Below are 7,502 nucleotides of genomic sequence, written 5' to 3'. Positions count from 1 at the left end.
GCAAGGCTAGTGCGATGGGCCAGTGCCCAAGGCTTGTGAGCAAGGCTTGTATGCATGGCTTGTGTGCAAGGCTTGTGTGCATGGCTTGTGCGCAAGGCTTGTGTCCAAGGCTTTTGTGCAAGGCTCGTGCGCAAGCCTAGTGTGCAAGGCTTGTGCGCATTGGCAGGTAGCCCACCACCATGCACGATCCAAATGCCACTCAAGCGACAACACGGTGCCAAGCCGGGCATGGTGTGCACTCAAAACCAATCAACGGACAGAGGTCATGCGTCATGGGGGGGATCTAGCAAGGCCATGGGGAAGGTCATGGAGGACCTTGGAAGCAAGCGCAAGACGAGAGCGAATCGAACAAGGGGCCAGGACGGGGCCTTGTGCCCATGGTCTTCGCAAGACTGCGTCCAAGGCGCCCGAAAGCCCAAGGGAACCCAAACCCGGCCGACACTTGCAATCGCACATGCTCTCTGCAACACACCATCAATGCCGCCCAACGGGGCCAGCACGAGCAGTCATCCGCGGTCCCCTGGCCCTGCGCACGTTTGTCTTTGAAACCGAGCATCAATGCCACAGAAAGTGCCGGGGCGCCAGCTGGAGCCATCATCCGCGTTGCCATGGCTCGCTTGGCCTTGGCTTGCCAGTCCCCGACACGAGCAATCGCGCATTTTCTTTGCAACCGACCATCAATGCCGCCCAACGAGGCCAGCACGAGCAGTCATCCGCGGTCCCCTGGCCCTGCGCACGTTTGTCTTTGAAACCGAGCATCAATGCCACAGAAAGTGCCGGGGCGCCAGCTGGAGCCATCATCCGACGTGCCATGGCTTTGGTCCCATGGTCTTCGCAACCGAGCATTCGTGACACCCGACGGGGCCAGGACACCAACCCTTCCGACACGAGCATTCGCGCATGTTCTTTGGCCACACAACGGCGCCAGCACGAGCAAAATCATCAGCGGTGCGGTGGCCTTGCACGGCCTTTTGTCTTTGGAGCCAACCATCAGTGCCACGGGAAGTGCCGGAGTCCCGGCATCCGCGGTGCCAAGTCATTGCGCCCTTCGTCTCTGCAGCGGGGCATGCCGGGCACTCCCAACCATTGCAAGCAAGCAAGCAAGCAAGAAAGAAAGTAAGTAAGTAAGTAAGTATTACATATAGGGGCGGGACATGCGGGGAGATCTGCGAAACGTGCACTACGGGGCACACGCGTACCTACCGGGGCATACCGACCCCTATTGGGGCACACGTGTGCATATCGGGGCATACCGGGCCTATCAGGGCACACGCGTACATACCGGGGCATATCGAGCCCTACTGGGGCACACGTGCGCATATCGGGGCGTACCAAGCCTATCGGGGCATACGCATGTATCCCAAGGCATACCGAGTCTATCCGGGCATACGCGTTCATACCGGGGCGTAACGGGCCTATCGGGGCATACTTGGGCATATCCGGGCAAAAAATGCCACAGAAAGTGCCGGGGCGCCAGCTGGAGCCATCATCCGACGTGCCATGGCTTTGGCCCCATGGTCTTCGCAACCGAGCATTCGTGACACCCGACGGGGCCAGGACACCAACCCTTCCGACACGAGCATTCGCGCATGTTCTTTGGCCACACAACGGCGCCAGCACGAGCAAAACCATCAGCGGTGCGGTGGCCTTGCACGGCCTTTTGTCTTTGGAACCAACCATCAGTGCCAAGGGAAGTGCCGAAGTCCCGGCATCCGCGGAGCCAAGTCATTGCGCGCTTGGTCTCTGCAGCGGGGCATGCCGGGCACTCCCAACCATTGCAAGCAAGCAAGCAAGCAAGAAAGAAAGTAAGTAAGTAAGTAAGTAAGTATTACATATAGGGGCGGGACATGCGGGGAGATCTACGAAACGTGCACTACGGGGCACACGCGTACCTACCGGGGCATACCGACCCCTATTGGGGCACACATGTGCATATCGGGGCATACCGGGCCTATCAGGGCACACGCGTACATACCGGGGCATACCGAGCCCTACTGGGGCACACGTGCGCATATCGGGGCGTACCAAGCCTATCGGGGCATACGCATGTATCCCAAGGCATACCGAGTCTATCCGGGCATACGCGTTCATACCGGGGCGTAACAGGCCTATCGGGGCATACTTGGGCATATCCGGGCAAAAAATGCCCAAAACTTGCGCAACCTTGGCAACCGTGGTCCATTCCTCTCTATATGCCTAGCCCTGGCAACCGTGGTCCATTCCTCACTATATGCCATGGCCTTGTGCCCATGGTCTTCACAAGACAGCATCCAAGGCGCCTGAAAGGCCAAGGGAGCCAAACCCAGCAATGCCCAGCCAAGGCCAGGCATTCCAGTGCCTACGCGGGCAAAAACGCCCAAAGCATGCCCCATTCCTTAGCCTATCCAGGCAAAAACGCCCAAAACCAGCCCATTCCAGTGCCTATCCGGGCAAAAACGCCCAAAGCATGCCCATTCCTTAGCCTGTCCAGGCAAAAACGCCCAAAACCAGCACATTCCAGTGCCTATCCGGGCAAAAACGCCCTAAACCTGCGCATTCCAGCGCCCCGCAGCATGCCACCCTCCTATAGGGTTTGCGCAACCAACCCGCCTAACCACCAGTGGCAACCAAAGGTGCTGTTAGCGACGACTTCTGAAGACGCAACGAGACGCGACGGGTTTGCGCCCACACGCGACGAGACGATGCGGGATCTGCGCCCAACCATGCCTACAGCCGCCGACTTGTTGCGGGAGCTGCTTGCCCAAGCATGCCTAGCGTGCAAGGCCTGCGTGCCCAAGGTCTGTGTGCAAGGCTAGTGCCCAAGGCTAGTGCACAAGGCTAGTGCCCAAGGCTAGTGAGCAAGGCCTGGGTGCAAGGCTAGTGTGCAAGGCTTGTATGCAAGGCTAGTGTGCAAGGCTGCTGTGCAAGGCTTGTGGGCAAGGCTGGTGCGCAAGGCTAGTGCCCAAGGGTTGTGTGCAAGGCTAGTGCCCAAGGCTAGTGCGCAAGGCTCGTGCCCAAGGCTAGTTCGCAAGGCTTGTGTGCAAGGCTGGTGCGATGGGCCAGTGCCCAAGGCTTGTGAGCAAGGCTTGTATGCATGGCTTGTGTGCAAGGCTTGTGTGCATGGCTTGTGCGCAAGGCTTGTGTCCAAGGCTTTTGTGCAAGGCTCGTGCGCAAGGCTAGTGTGCAAGGCTTGTGCGCATTGGCGGGTAGCCCACCACCATGCACGATCCAAATGCCACTCACGCGACAACACGGTGCCAAGCCGGGCATGGTGTGCACTCAAAACCAATCAACGGACAGAGGTCATGCGTCATGGGGGGGATCTAGCAAGGCCATGGGGAAGGTCATGGAGGACCTTGGAAGCAAGCGCAAGACGAGAGCGAATCGAACAAGGGGCCAGGACGGGGCCTTGTGCCCATGGTCTTCGCAAGACAGCGTCCAAGGCGCCCGAAAGCCCAAGGGAACCCAAACCCGGCCGACACTTGCAATCGCACATGCTCTCTGCAACACACCATCAATGCCGCCCAACGGGGCCAGCACGAGCAGTCATCCGCTGTCCCCTGGCCCTGCGCACGTTTGTCTTTGAAACCGAGCATCAATGCCACAGAAAGTGCCGGGGCGCCAGCTGGAGCCATCATCCGCGTTGCCATGGCTCGCTTGGCCTTGGCTTGCCAGGCCCCGACACGAGCAATCGCGCATTTTCTTTGCAACCGACCATCAATGCCTCCCAACGGGGCCAGCACGAGCAGTCATCCGCGGTCCCCTGGCCCTGCGCACGTTTGTCTTTGAAACCGAGCATCAATGCCACAGAAAGTGCCGGGGCGCCAGCTGGAGCCATCATCCGCGTTGCCATGGCTCGCTTGGCCTTGGCTTGCCAGTCCCCGACACGAGCAATCGCGCATTTTCTTTGCAACCGACCATCAATGCCTCCCAACGGGGCCAGCACGAGCAGTCATCCGCGGTCCCCTGGCCCTGCGCACGTTTGTCTTTGAAACCGAGCATCAATGCCACAGAAAGTGCCGGGGCGCCAGCTGGAGCCATCATCCGACGTGCCATGGCTTTGGTCCCATGGTCTTCGCAACCGAGCATTCGTGACACCCGACGGGGCCAGGACACCAACCCTTCCGACACGAGCATTCGCGCATGTTCTTTGGCCACACAAAGGCGCCAGCACGAGCAAAATCATCCGCGGTGCGGTGGCCTTGCACGGCCTTTTGTCTTTGGAACCAACCATCAGTGCCACGGGAAGTGCCGGAGTCCCGGCATCCGCGGTGCCAAGTCATTGCGCCCTTGGTCTCTGCAGCGGGGCATGCCGGGCACTCCCAACCATTGCAAGCAAGCAAGCAAGCAAGAAAGAAAGTAAGTAAGTAAGTAAGTAAGTATTACATATAGGGGCGGGACATGCGGGGAGATCTACGAAACGTGCACTACGGGGCACACGCGTACCTACCGGGGCATACCGACCCCAATTGGGGCACACGTGTGCATATCGGGGCATACCGGGCCTATCGGGGCACACGCGTACATACCGGGGCATACCGAGCCCTACTGGGGCACACGTGCGCATATCGGGGCGTACCAAGCCTATCGGGGCATACGCATGTATCCCAAGGCATACCGAGTCTATCCGGGCATACGCGTTCATACCGGGGCGTAACGGGCCTATCGGGGCATACTTGGGCATATCCGGGCAAAAAATGCCCAAAACTTGCGCAACCTTGGCAACCGTGGTCCATTCCTCTCTATATGCCTAGCCTTGGCAACCGTGGTCCATTCCTCACTATATGCCATGGCCTTGTGCCCATGGTCTTCCCAAGACAGCGTCCAAGGCGCCCGGAAGGCCAAGGGAGCCCAACCCAGCGATGCCCTGCTATGGCAAGCCAAGGCCAAGCATTCCGGTGCCTATCCGGGCAAAAATGCGATTCGTCTCTATATGCCTAGCCTTGGCAACCGTGGTCCATTCCTCACCATATGCCATGGCCTTGTGCCCATGGTCTTCCCAAGACAGCGTCCAAGGCGCCCGGAAGGCCAAGGGAGCCCAACCCAGCAATGCCCTGCTTTGGCAAGCCAAGGCCAAGCATTCCGGTGCCTAACCTTGGCAACCGTGGTCCTTTCCTCACCATATGCCATGGCCTTGTGCCCATGGTCTTCGCAAGACATCGTCAGAGGCGCCCAAAAGGCCAAGGGAGCCCAACCCAGCAATGCCCTGCTTTGGCAAGCCAAGGCCAAGCATTCCGGTGCCTAACCTTGGCAACCGTGGTCCTTTCCTCACCATATGCCATGGCCTTGTGCCCATGGTCTTCGCAAGACATCGTCAGAGGCGCCCAAAAGGCCAAGGGAGCCCAACCCAGCAATGCCCTGCTTTGGCAAGCCAAGGCCAAGCATTCCGGTGCCTAACCTTGGCAACCGTGGTCCTTTCCTCACCATATGCCATGGCCTTGTGCCCATGGTCTTCGCAAGACATCGTCAGAGGCGCCCAAAAGGCCAAGGGAGCCCAACCCAGCAATGCCCTGCTTTGGCAAGCCAAGGCCAAGCATTCCGGTGCCTAACCTTGGCAACCGTGGTCCTTTCCTCACCATATGCCATGGCCTTGTGCCCATGGTCTTCGCAAGACATCGTCCAAGGCGCCCAAAAGGCCAAGGGAGCCCAACCCAGCAATGCCCTGCTAGGGCAAGCCAAGGCCAAGCATTCCGGTGCCTAACCTTGGCAACCGTGGTCCTTTCCTCACCATATGCCATGGCCTTGTGCCCATGGTCTTCGCAAGACATCGTCCAAGGCGCCCAAAAGGCCAAGGGAGCCCAACCCAGCAATGCCCTGCTAGGACAAGCCAAGGCCAAGCATTCCGGTGCCTATCCGGGCAAAAACGCCCAAAGCATGCCCATTCCTTAGCCTATCCAGGCAAAAACGCCCAAAATCTGCACATTCTAGTGCCTATCCGGGCAAAAACGCCCACCAGCATGCCACCCTCCTATAGGGTTTGCGCAACCAACCAGCCTAACCACCAGTGGCAACCAAAGGTGCTGTTAGCGACGACTTCTGAAGACGCGACGAGACGATGCGGGATCTGCGCCCAGACGCGACGAGACGATGCGGGATCTGAGCCCAAGAATGCCTAGACCCGTCCACTTGATGCTGGATCTGCCCCCCAAGCATGCCTAGTGTGCAAGGACTGTGTGCAAGGCTAGTGTCCAAGGCTAGTGCCCAAGGCTTGTGTGCAGGGCTAGTGCCCAAGGCTTGTACGCATGGCTTGTGTGCAAGGCTAGTGTCCAAGGCTTGTGCGCAAGGCTAGTGTGCAAGGCTTGTGTGCATTGCTTGAGTGCAAGGCTTGTGTGCATTGCTTCAGTGCATGGCTTGGGTGCAGGGGTTGTGCGCAAGGCTGGTGTGCATGGTTTGTGCGCATGGCTAGCGTGCAAGGCTAGTGTTCAAGGCTAGGGAGCAAGGGGTAGCATGCAAGGCTAGGGTGCAAGGCTCGCATGCGAGGCTAGCGGAGCATGGCTAGTGTGCGAGGCTGCGTGCAAGGGAAGCGTGCAGGGCGAGTGTGCGAGGCCGCTGTGCACGGCGCCAGGACTAGCGAGCCATCATCTGCGTTGCCATGGCTCGCTTGGTCTTGGCTTGCTAGGCCCGGACAAGAGCAATCGCGCATTTTCTTTGCAACCGGCCATCAATGCCGCCCAACGGGGCCAGCACGGGCAATCATCAGCGGTGCCCTTGCCTCTTGCCCGTTTGTCTTTGCAACCGGCCATACCAAGACCAGTGTGCGAGGCCAGTGTGCATTGACGGTGCCCCCCGGGGAGCCAACACGAGCGAGGCATCCTCCGCCGTGCCGTGGCTTGTGTGTGCGTTTGTGTTAGGGGTTGGGGAGGGCATCTGGGAAGCCATGGCATGCCAAGGCCGAGCCGGTCCGGGCCTATCAGGCCAGGCGAACCCGTGCATATTGGTGGGAGGAAACTAGTGAGGCCTTGCCAACATTGCCCGAGCCTAGGCAAGCTGTGAACGGCCAAGGGGGGGGCATCCGGCAACCCAAGACCGAGCAGGCCCAAGCGTATCAAGCCAAGCAACGCCGTGCATATTACACGGAGGAGAGTAGCGAAGCGTAGCTAACGGCACATCCAGGTTGGAGCTCTAGCCTCCGAGTCACATTTTCAAGTTTGCAGAAGGGGCGGGATTATGTTGAGGGAGGGACGAATCGATGCGACGTAGGGCTGAATCTCAGTGGATCGTGGCAGCAAGGCCACTCTGCCACTTACAATACCCTGTCGCGTATTTAAGTCGTCTGCAAAGGATTCTGCCCGCCGTTCGATAGGAATTACGCTTCAAGGCGGCCCACCACGGCTCATCCGCCGCGGAGGCTTCACCAACGGGGCCAGGACACCAACCCTTCCGACACGAGCATTCGCGCATGTTCTTTGGCCACACAACGGCGCCAGCACGAGCAAAATCATCAGCGGTGCGGTGGCCTTGCACGGCCTTTTGTCTTTGGAGCCAACCATCAGTGCCACGGGAAGTGCCGGAGTCCCGGCATC

Source organism: Tasmannia lanceolata, unplaced genomic scaffold (genome assembly GCF_043159265.1).
Source record: "Tasmannia lanceolata isolate RefF3 unplaced genomic scaffold, GAP_Taslan_0.1 ptg000037l, whole genome shotgun sequence".
NCBI classification, from domain to species: Eukaryota; Viridiplantae; Streptophyta; class Magnoliopsida; order Canellales; family Winteraceae; genus Tasmannia; species Tasmannia lanceolata.
The sequence above is the reverse complement of the archived record's forward strand: the minus strand, read 5'-3'. Positions refer to the sequence as shown.